Source organism: Triticum dicoccoides, chromosome 3B (genome assembly GCF_002162155.2).
Source record: "Triticum dicoccoides isolate Atlit2015 ecotype Zavitan chromosome 3B, WEW_v2.0, whole genome shotgun sequence".
NCBI classification, from domain to species: Eukaryota; Viridiplantae; Streptophyta; class Magnoliopsida; order Poales; family Poaceae; genus Triticum; species Triticum dicoccoides.
The window spans coordinates 849,694,542-849,705,181 of record NC_041385.1 but is presented as its reverse complement, the minus strand read 5'-3'; the positions used below and the strand labels follow the sequence as shown (position 1 = coordinate 849,705,181).

At 42.4% G+C, this 10,640-nt stretch overlaps 1 pseudogene; it reads left to right on the top strand.

Moving 5' to 3' along the window:
* Window positions 1–248: 248 nt before the first annotated feature.
* The window catches only part of LOC119278915, a 15,445-nt pseudogene continuing 5,053 nt past the window's right edge, over window positions 249–10,640 (top strand).

The following is a 10,640-nucleotide window of genomic DNA, read 5'->3' as shown; positions in this document are numbered from 1 at the left end:
TCGCTGAAAAAATGAACAATTTTGCTAGAACTCATCTAGATGAGATATAATTTGGTCTCATTCACCTTTTATAGCCATTGGATGTGATGCTATAAGTTGCGTGTGTGCTGATGTGGGTTGTATCTGTTCTTGTTTTCAAAGTGAATGAGACCAAATTATATCTCATCTAGATGAGTTCTAGGTACTCCCGATAAATTAGGACAAGCGGCACCTTCCTTTGCTCGCACTCAAACCACACTGGTCAACTTTCTGTTTTCTACAAAGCCGTAGTACATCGGGGAATCATAGCATACACTTGCCTTCTGAAACCTTGCTCTCCTCTCATTTGGGCTTTGGCTACTTGATTTCTTCATCATGGTGGCCGTCCTGGATGCTTTCGCGGCCAAGCTGGCTATCATCCTAGCAGGTATGGCAAAGACTGAGTTAGAGATGCTCCTGGGCGTACCTGGCGAGATCACCAAGCTCGAGGCTACGCTCGGTGATCTCAGCCGCATCACGGCCGACGCTGAAAGGAGGCGCATCCACAACCCTGACTCGGGTGCAGAGGAGTGGGTCGGGGAGCTCAAGGATGTCATGTACGACGCCGACAACATACTTGACCTCTGCCAGATCATGGAGGGAGAGGATGCATCCAAAGCTCCTTCTGGATGCTGGAACATCCCAATGTTGTTATGCTTCCACAACCCCGTCGCTGCACACAAGATTGGGAAGAAAATCCAAGCGCTCAACCAACGGTTGCTGGACATTGAGAAGAGGAGCACTCGCTATGCATTCATCTCCCAAGCAATCAACTCTTCGGCAAGCAACTCTGTTGATAGAGTTGACAGTTCTTTTATCAAAAGCAACCGCACAACTGGATCGGGCATCATCCTATCTGATGTTGTTGGAGAGAAGATCAAGGAAGATACAAGAAAGCTTGTTGATATTCTAGTCAACAAGGAAGAGATTCGTGCTGGATCAAGCAGTGACAGGTTTCCTGTTGTTGCTATCACTGGTGCTGGTGGGATAGGCAAAACTACCCTTGCTAGGATGGTTTTCAATGACACTATGGTGAAGGATCACTTCCATAAGAGGATTTGGCTGAGTGTGAATAACAATAAAGAGGTCAACGAGATGACAGTCCTAAGAACCGTCTTATATGCTTTTGGAGGTAACCAAAGTGACCTTCCTGACAACAAGGCCCAGCTGGAGAGTGCTTTGAATCTAGCAGTGAAGCAAAAGAAATTATTGTTGGTGATGGATGATGTGTGGAGCGCTAAGGTGTGGAATGAGCTACTTAGAGTCCCGCTCAATGATGGTGCTTCGGGGAGCTGGGTATTGGTGACCACAAGAAATATTGAAGTTGCTAATATGATGAAAGCACATCACCTCCACCGAGTTGACAAGCTAGTGGGAGAAGACGTTTGGAACCTGCTTAAGAAACAGGTCAGAATCAAGAACCTTAACCTTTCAAGCATATTGCAAGTTAGGAGAGGCAAACAAAGTTTAGAGTAAAAACATGGAGACAACAAATGCTTCTGTGAACAACACAAACAATAATACCTCCGTGTCCTTTAGTTTTCTCTATCATTTTAGCAATATCATAATACTCCCTGAAGCCAGGTTTTTGGTCCCCTAGTATTTGTGTCAAATTTTAACCATCTATATAATTAACAACATATCAAGTATATGCTACAGAAATTAAACGACTGGATTTGTGTTTGAAAGAGGTTTCCCCGAGGTATAATTTTTGTGACATATCGGTTATATTTTCTTACTTAACTTTATGGTCTAACTTTGTCACAAAATAAGATAACACCTAATAAAACCGGACGTAAGGAGTAACAATAAAGAATTGGTATATATTGATCATTTAGATGTTTTACCCTATTGAAATAATATAACCTCATCCCTTTTTCTGCTGGTAATAATATAACCTTGTCTTCAATCCTTTTTTTTTTTGCGGAAAGCCCGTGCGTTGCAACGGGAGAAAAAATAATATGCATTTAAAGTTAGTGAGAATTATATGTGCAAGCAAAACCCTGTGTGGACGTGAAAAGGAACATTTAGCTTCTCGGTTTCGCCGGGTGTGAAGTAATCAATCCGCTATTTTTCCATTCATTAATCAAGGCGATTTAAGAGTTTTGTTACGTCAACGTACGCCAGAGAAGGCCCATGAATTATTCAATCGTCTTTTCCTTTCAATCGAGGAGATTTGAAGGTATGAAGTTTCTGAATATTGTAGGAAACATGAACCATTTTCTAAATGCTGAACAGGTTTTTAAAAATTATGTACACTTTCAGGAAAATATGAACGAAATTTGAAACAGGAACATCTTTTAACATTCACAAATATTTTTTTGAAAACACCAACTTTTTTTATAAAATCAAGGACATTATTTAAATTTGTGCACATTTTGTTCGAAAACCAGAACTTGTATTGAAAATTCATAACATTTTTCGAAAATGTGTATCATTTATACGTGAAAATTATTTTGAATTGTGAAAATTTCAGTAAACCAAGAATATTTTTTCGAATTTGGAGCATTTTTTAAAATGCCATTTTATTTTTAGAAATCTCAAACAATTTTACAAACAATAAAAATTTGAAAAAATTGGGAAGCTTTCTTCAACTTCAGAATATTTTTCAAAATAAGAACCAGCTTTTGGGATTCTTCACACATTCCAAAATTTAATTTCTTTTGACACTCTGAACATTTTTTGAGAATTTTGAATTTATGAAATAAATTATATAAGAAAAATAAACTTTGACAGGGAAAAAAGAGATACGGGATCCAGAATAAAAGTAGAAGTAAAACACAGAAAATGAATAAATGCGCAGCCCATTATTGGTTTTCCTGTCGAAGCTCTGACTATTTGTCGCCCTGTGCCTAAAATAGTATATTTATAGGTGCATGAGCTGAAAAATAACTGGGCTGGCTTTGCTGGGCCACTCCACGTGGCCGACGTATGAAATTCTGGAAAAACCTTTTTTTAGCAGAGAAACGCATAAGAATTTAGTACCACCTTGGATAGAAAAATGCTCTTTTCGGCGGTGAACCGATGAAACATTTGTCGATTTTGGAGCATTTTTTAAAATGGCATTTTCTGTTTTAGAAATCTTGAACAATTTTACAAAGTAATAATAAAAATTGAGAAATGGAAAGCTTTTTTAATGTTCCAAATATTTTTCAAATAACAAAATAATTTTGGGATTATTAACATTTTCCAAAAAATATATTCTGAATGTTTTTTGAGAATTTTCAATTTATGAAATATATTCTATAAGAAAAATAAACTTTAGAAGGAAAAAAGGAGATACGGGAAGGAGAATAAAAGTAGAAGTAAAACACAGAAAACAAAAAAACTGGGCCAGCCCATTATTGGTTGTCCTGTGCGACGATCCGACCATTTTGTCGCCCTATGCGGAAAATAGAATTCTTCCAGCTGCATGGGCAGAAAATAAGTGGGCTGGCTTCGCTGGGCCACAACGCGTGGCCCAACTACAAAATTCTGGAAAAGCTTTTTTTCTAGCAGACAAACGCATAAGAATTTAGTACCACCTCGGACAAAAAAAACTCTTTTCGACGGTGAACGATGAAAAAATTGCCGAAACGCACCTTGCTTTATTAGTAGGTATAGATATCGATATAGATTACCAAAGTAACCGAAATCATCCTTTCAAAGAAGTAAATAATAAACATTATTTCATCAAATATGTTTGTTAATAACACTGAAAAGGACAGTTACTTGCAAACTGAAGCCAACATACTAAAATGAGGTCTAACTTGTAGTTAGAGTTAGTATATTTGAAGAACAATATTTTAAGTCAAGGATCCCTTGGGACTCTATCTATGCTTATCAAATTCGCTGCCTTGCCGTTTTATAATTAAAAATGCAGGTGGGCAGTTTTCCCCCGGCGTTTCAGAAAAATATATATATACTGATTTTCGACATGGATAGAAAAACAAGTGCTAATGCAAGGACAGATCTCAAAGCTAGACCAACTAGATTTGTAAATTTGTGGCCCATGTGTACCATGGTGGTTTTGTAGTTTGAAGAAAAATACAGTATAAAACTCACGGGACACTAGTGACAATTCCTTTTTTTGGGGTTCTGTTTGCCACATTTTGCATTGTATTGAGCATATCAACCACGATTACTGCAAGTTTTTCCTCCTCCCCTTGCCTGCAAGTACTGCTCTCACAATGACTCCACGACTGTAGCTACAGCATCCCCATTAGCAGTCCTCTCCTATGCACATGGACCATTCATATCTGGATTATCTCCTAAGCAACATAGATACTTAGTAATATAGTTGGTCCATAATTCGTGGTTGCTTTGAGATTCATTCTACTTTTTTGGTTGTTGTCAAAATCTATCTCATTTCAAAATGTTCATTCGTTTTTTTTATGTTTCATTGTGTACCAATAAAAATAATGCACTTGTTCTGGATCGGTTTACTGATGCACGATGAACCATTAAGATACACTCTGGAATGAAAAAAACAAACAATGTAACGCTTTGAAATGAGACAAATTCCAAAAACAGTCCAATAAATAGCTTGAATCTCAAAGCGTCCACGGACAGTGGATTTCATGCACAGGATACCCCGTGCATGGTAGAATTGCTTTTCTCTACTTAGTAATACTTGGGGAGTTGTGATATACCGTCTTTGAACAAGAATCTCCAATATATTGATTTTGAACGTATGCTGGATGAGTCCATGAAGAAATTGGCATTTGGCATTGCTCTCCCTAGGCGACACGGACGGCTGCTCCAAATCCTAGTCCACCTCCTCTCCTATCCTCTCTTGTCCTCTCCGCATTCTCCCTCATGTCGCCGCTGGAGGATGCATCTAGTGAAACCAGTGTAGCGGACGATGGAGACGGGGTCCCTACTGGTGGTCGTTACAATTCCCTTGGATGTGTTTTGTGTGTGGCTTTTAGCTGTAGCGGGGGATCCTGGCCGTCGTTGGTGGTGTGACGATGCTCGGGGTTAGGGCATCTCCAGCCGCGTCCCCAGGAAGACCTCCCCAGGCGATTTTTTCGCGCCGGCGCCGAAAAAATGGCCCAGTCGCGCCCCTAGGTGCCCGATTTTCGCCGGTTTGGGCCGAAAACAGTGCCGGCGGACCCAGCCCTAACCCGGCGCGCTGGGGGCGTCCGGGGGTGCCGGGACGAGCTGTTCTGGCGCGAAAAAGACGCGGGCCAGCCGCGTCAGCGACTCGGCGTCTCGTCTTCCCCCAACGGCCTCGGTTCCCGCGGGGAATCAATGGCAAGGCTGTCGCCGATCAGCCTTGCCATTGATTCCTCACGGGCGGCGCTTCACGGGACGGCGCGCCGACGCCTCCCCTCCCTCACACGCGTACACACGGGCGCGGCCCGGCTATAAAAGCCGGCGGCCTCCACTCGCCTGTGCCCACACCAGCCCCGCCCCTCGCTGCCGTCTAGCCCCTCCCTCTCCCTGCCTCTCCCGAGCGCCGCCGCCCAGCCCCTCCCTCTACCTCTCCCGAGCCCGCCTAGCCCCGCCGTCGCCATGGCAGAACGCTTCCCCGGAGACGAGGCGGCGGCCAACGGCTTCGGCCGCCGTTCGCTCCGCGAACAGGAGTCCTGGCTCCTGTTCCAGGCGAACATCCCGGTGCCGCCGGACATGCGCGCCGGGCCAACGGGGTGGAGACTCAGCGCCGCCCAGTCAAGGAGGAGAAGGCCGACGACGACGATGGCGGCGACGACTTCAGCCCCTTTCTTTTTTAGATTAGGTTAATGTAATGAAAATGCGCGAATTTCGCCGAAATTTGCCATGTTTAGCCAAAATTTAACTATTTTTTATCATAACTTCGCCGAACGGCCCTTCTTTTTTTAAATACGCGCCTGGAGGCCGATGGCTGGGGACCGACTCGCCCCCAGGGCCATTTTTTGCGCCGGCTCACCCCCAGGCGGCGCTTTTAGACGCCCCCTGGGGGGCCAACGACTGGAGATGCCCTCATTCTGCGGCATGATGAAGACAGGCCTACCTAGTTTGCCCATGTCTAGATGGGGTGCACCCAGGGGTGTCACGATGGCGCATGTTGGGCTAGTGGTCTATTGTGCCCTCAACTGAAGGGGGCGGTCAACCTCCCTAGTTTTCCCACATTCGGATATTGAGAGGCCAATGATGGCATGGTTGTGTCCATGCTACTTGTGAGTTGCCTTGGGATTTTCTCAAAGAGGAGAGGATCATGCAGTACAGTAGAGATAAGTATTTCCTTCGAACCAAAGTTATCAATCTAGTAGGAGAACCATATAATACCTGGTGAACAACACTTACACACAAAAATCAAATACTTTCACCCAACGTGAAAAAGGGGGTTGTCAATCCCCTCGGCAGTTAATTGCAAGGATCAAGTCTGATAATGGTAGATAGATAAGCAAAACACAAAATAAAATAACGACAAATAAATTGCAGCAAGGTATTTTTTGGATCTTATATATGATAAAGATAGACTCGAGGGGCATAGTTTTCACTAGAGGCTTCTCTCTCAAACAAAAAACATACTGTGGGTAAAGAAATAATTGTTGGGCAATTGATAGTAAAGCACATCATTATGACAATATCCAAGGCAATGATCATGTATATAGGCATCACGTCCGAGACAAGTAGATCGACTCCTGCCTGCATCTACTACTATTACTCCAGAAATCGACCACTATTCAGCATGCACCTAGAGTATTAAGTTCATAAAGAACAGAGTAACGCCTTAAGCAAGATGACATGATGTAGGCAATGTAAATCCAAACAATATGAATAAACCCCATCGTTTTCCCCTTAATGGCAACAATACAAATACATGGCATGTCCCTTTCTATCACCAGGATTGAGCACCGCAAGATTGAACCCATTGCAAATCACATCTCTCATTGAAAGATAAATCAATCTAGTTGGCCAAACCAAACGGATAGATCGGAGAGAAATACATAGCTATAATAATCATGCATATAAGAATTCAGAAAAGATTCAAATAATATTCATGGGTAATCTGATCATAAACCCACAATTAATCGGATCCCAACAAACACACCGCGAAAGAAGATTACATTGAATAGATCTCCAAGAAAATCGAGGAAAACATTGTATTGAAGATCAAAGAGAGAGAAAAAGCCATCTAAACTAGCTATGGACCCGTAGATATAAGGTAAACTACTCACACATCATCGGAAGGACAACAAGGTTGATGTAGAAGCCCTCCGTGATCGAATCCCACTCCGGCACAGTGCCGGAACATGCCTCGAGATGGGATCTCGTAAGAATAGGAATTTGCGGCGACGAAAAAAGTATTTTGGATGGCTCTTTGGTATAATGAGAATATTTGAGAATTTATAGAGGCATAATTAGGTAAAGATGTGCCACGAGGTGCCCACAATCCCGGGGGGCGCCCCTCCCGAGCTTGTCGCTCCCTCGTGGCCCTTCATCTCTTCTCCCAAACTTTCTAGGGGCTCTTCTGGTCTAGGAAAAGTTAATCCAATTTTTTTTCTTTGTTTGGACTTTGTTTGTTATTGATTTCCTGAAAAGCAAAACACAAATTAAAAAAAATATAGCAACTGGCACTGGGCACTAGGTTAATAGGTTAGTCCCTAAAAATGATAGAAAAAACTAACGCCCACACTATGGCATCTTGCACATCGCCCACACGCCTCCATCATCACTCATTTTGCCACGTATGAACGGATGACATCAACAGGAATCTTTTTGGTTTTCGACTTAAAAATGTTTTATCTCCTAATTAAAAAATCGAGTTAAAAATCCGTTTTCACCATTAAATCCGTCTTGACGAGATCTTCAAAACTAGACCCCATGTTGGTATGTTTCAACAAATTTTATTTTGCCCAAAAGTTGCCATGATTTTTACACTGTAGTTGACATAGTGCTTAAATTAAAGTTGCCATGTGGCCATTTTAGTTTGTAGAGCATGGCAGTTTTAGTTTTTTTATGATGGCAATTCTAATACTTTGACCATGAAAATTATTTTTTGTATGAACGATGGCAATTTTAAGTGCATGTATCATGGCAATTTTAGTTTATGATTCATGGCAAGTCTAGTTTCTTAATTCTCTGTTTTGCAATATGTCAACATTTACTTTTAAATGTAGAAGAAAATAGCTGAAACATATCATGGCAACTTCAGTGTAAACATCATGACAATTCATGTGCAATAGATTCGGCAACTTTTAACCCAAAAAAATTATCGAAATATATCGATATGAGATCTAGTTTCGAAGATCTCGTCGTGAGAGATTTAAGGGTGAAAATGGATCTTCAATCGGATTTTCGTTAAGAGATAAAACATTTTAAAAACTAAAAATCAAAAAAGATTCCCACATGCATGCATGCGGTGACATGACGCAGTCTGTGTGTTATATGGCGTGTGGGCGGGTTTGGCTCGCATCACACGTGTGGGCGTTAGTGTTGTCCAAAATGATATATAAGTGCGTATAAACCATCCAAGATTGATACCATAATAACATGTAATAATAAAGAAATATAGATATGATGGCGATGTATCAGTCCACCACTCTTTCAAGAATTCATGTTGGGCAAGTTGCCTTTCATGAAGTCCAGGCTGTTGCGGGGAAGAGTGGTCTACCGCTGGTGTGACTCGCACTTTTCAAGCTTCTTCAACAGTGATGGATCTCAAACTTCGCATGCTTGCCGGCTGGTTCTGCTATGTGTTGGCACCTTGTCGGCAACTGCGCGGATATCCGAACGTCAAGGTTGTGATGCTCAGAATTGGTTGCCTTAGAGGGTGTGTCGAGCGAGCAATATGGTTGTTGCGCTGACTACATTCGTTGGATGTGTGAATGGCGAGGGGATTGGTGGCTGGTGACTGGTGGTACTGGGTAGTCCTGGTCATGGGCAGCCCGACCCAACCCGAAAAAACCAGATCTGGCCCGACGCTGCTCCCGGGTCGGGCCCGAGCCGTTTTGAGGATGAAGGTCGGGCCGGGCCCAGGCCCATAGTTTTCGTATTTTTCTAAAGGGCAGGCCAGGCCGGCCTGAGGCCCGACGCGCTTTTATGCGTTCTGGCCGGGCTTGGGCCAAGAAAACAGGCCCAATGACTGTGCTGGGCCGGGCCCGGACTTGGATTTTTTGCGTCGAACTTGGCTAGGTATAATACTGGGTAGGTTGCTACCGCCGGTAGTTGTGAGCCTAGAATCTGGAGGCCTAGATCTAGTCATGTGGGGCTCACCCTTGGGTAGGCACAATGGCTTAGGTACGTCGTCATGGCATCAGTGAGTTCCTAAGTGAATGCTCTGCTATCAGGTGCTGATGGAGGCGATGCCTATGAGTGTCATGACCCTTTTCGAGGAGCCGTTATGGGCTCCTTGCCCCATGCTAGGGCTTCAGATGAAACTCATATCTAGTCGGCGAGACCCAGCGGTGATGGTGTTTTGTGTTCTTACCCTCTGTGAGGCGTCATCGTGGAGCTCAATATCTTCTATTTTTTGTGTGGTGACCTCTTAATAAACGCTTGCGTCATGGTGTAAAGCATCTACAGACTTAGCAGGGGGTAGTGTTGTTCGCCAAAAGCATCTAGGGGGGCTCCAATTGGAGAGGTTCATGTAATGCTTCCATCTGACTGGCAATGGCTTCCGAGGATTGCCAACAACTTCACCAGCTACAACTGGTGATTTATGGCCCAGTCGTTTTAATTCATCAAAGGTTCACAACAGTTACTCATCACGAAGGTTTTAGATCCCAGATGAAAGAAAATACTCATGGGGCATACAGATTTCCGGTTACCGAGGTAACTAGAAAATATCGGGCGGTTACCGAAAAAAATTAGTATGATTTTTTTAAATGCTTTTCAAATTCAACCAAAATTCATCCAAATTCAAAATTTCAGAATTTTTGCTCCGTATGGCGATTTCTCGTTGGTTACCAAGATTCACGGTTACTAGGCTATAGCTGAATTTTCTGCCCACAAAGTTCCTTTGTAGCTCGTCCTACATGGAACCTCTTATCTACAGCCATTCAACGCTGCTTGGAGATCCGTACTCTTCAACTAACTTGCAACAAGTAGATTTGTCGTTTTTGTTTCTCTTAAATGAAAGAACATATGGACTTCAAACTTTGCAGATCAAACAAACTTTACAACTCCAAGTGTGAAAAAACTTTCAGATTTTTTGGACCAACAAAAATATACAAAATGAGGATTTTTTTTTGATAAAAAAATAATATTTAGCATTTTAAATGCATGAAAAAATCTGAAAGTTTTTTCCCGCATAGTAATTAGAATGTTTTGTTGTCCTGCAAAGATTGAAGTTTATACGTTGTTTCGTTTGAGAGAAACAAAAATGATAAATGTGCATGCACGGATCTTAATGCCAAAATGGATGGCTAAGATAAGGGGTACCGTGTAGCTCAAGCTACACAAAACCACACTCCCTTTTCTACCCGGTAACAAGATGCCTGCTCCTGACATTAGGATTTAAATATAAATGTATGCCTCCGTAATGATGCTTGCATTGGGAAATATTGCACTTCTTTAATTTTGCAAAGAAATAGCAAAATGCTTGTGGGTCTTTGGGATGATTAGTTATGAGGCCAACTTCTTTGAACTTAGCTAAAGAAGTAACAGTTTCTCGCTAGTCAACAAATCCTCACAACGACGTCATGATCACACAG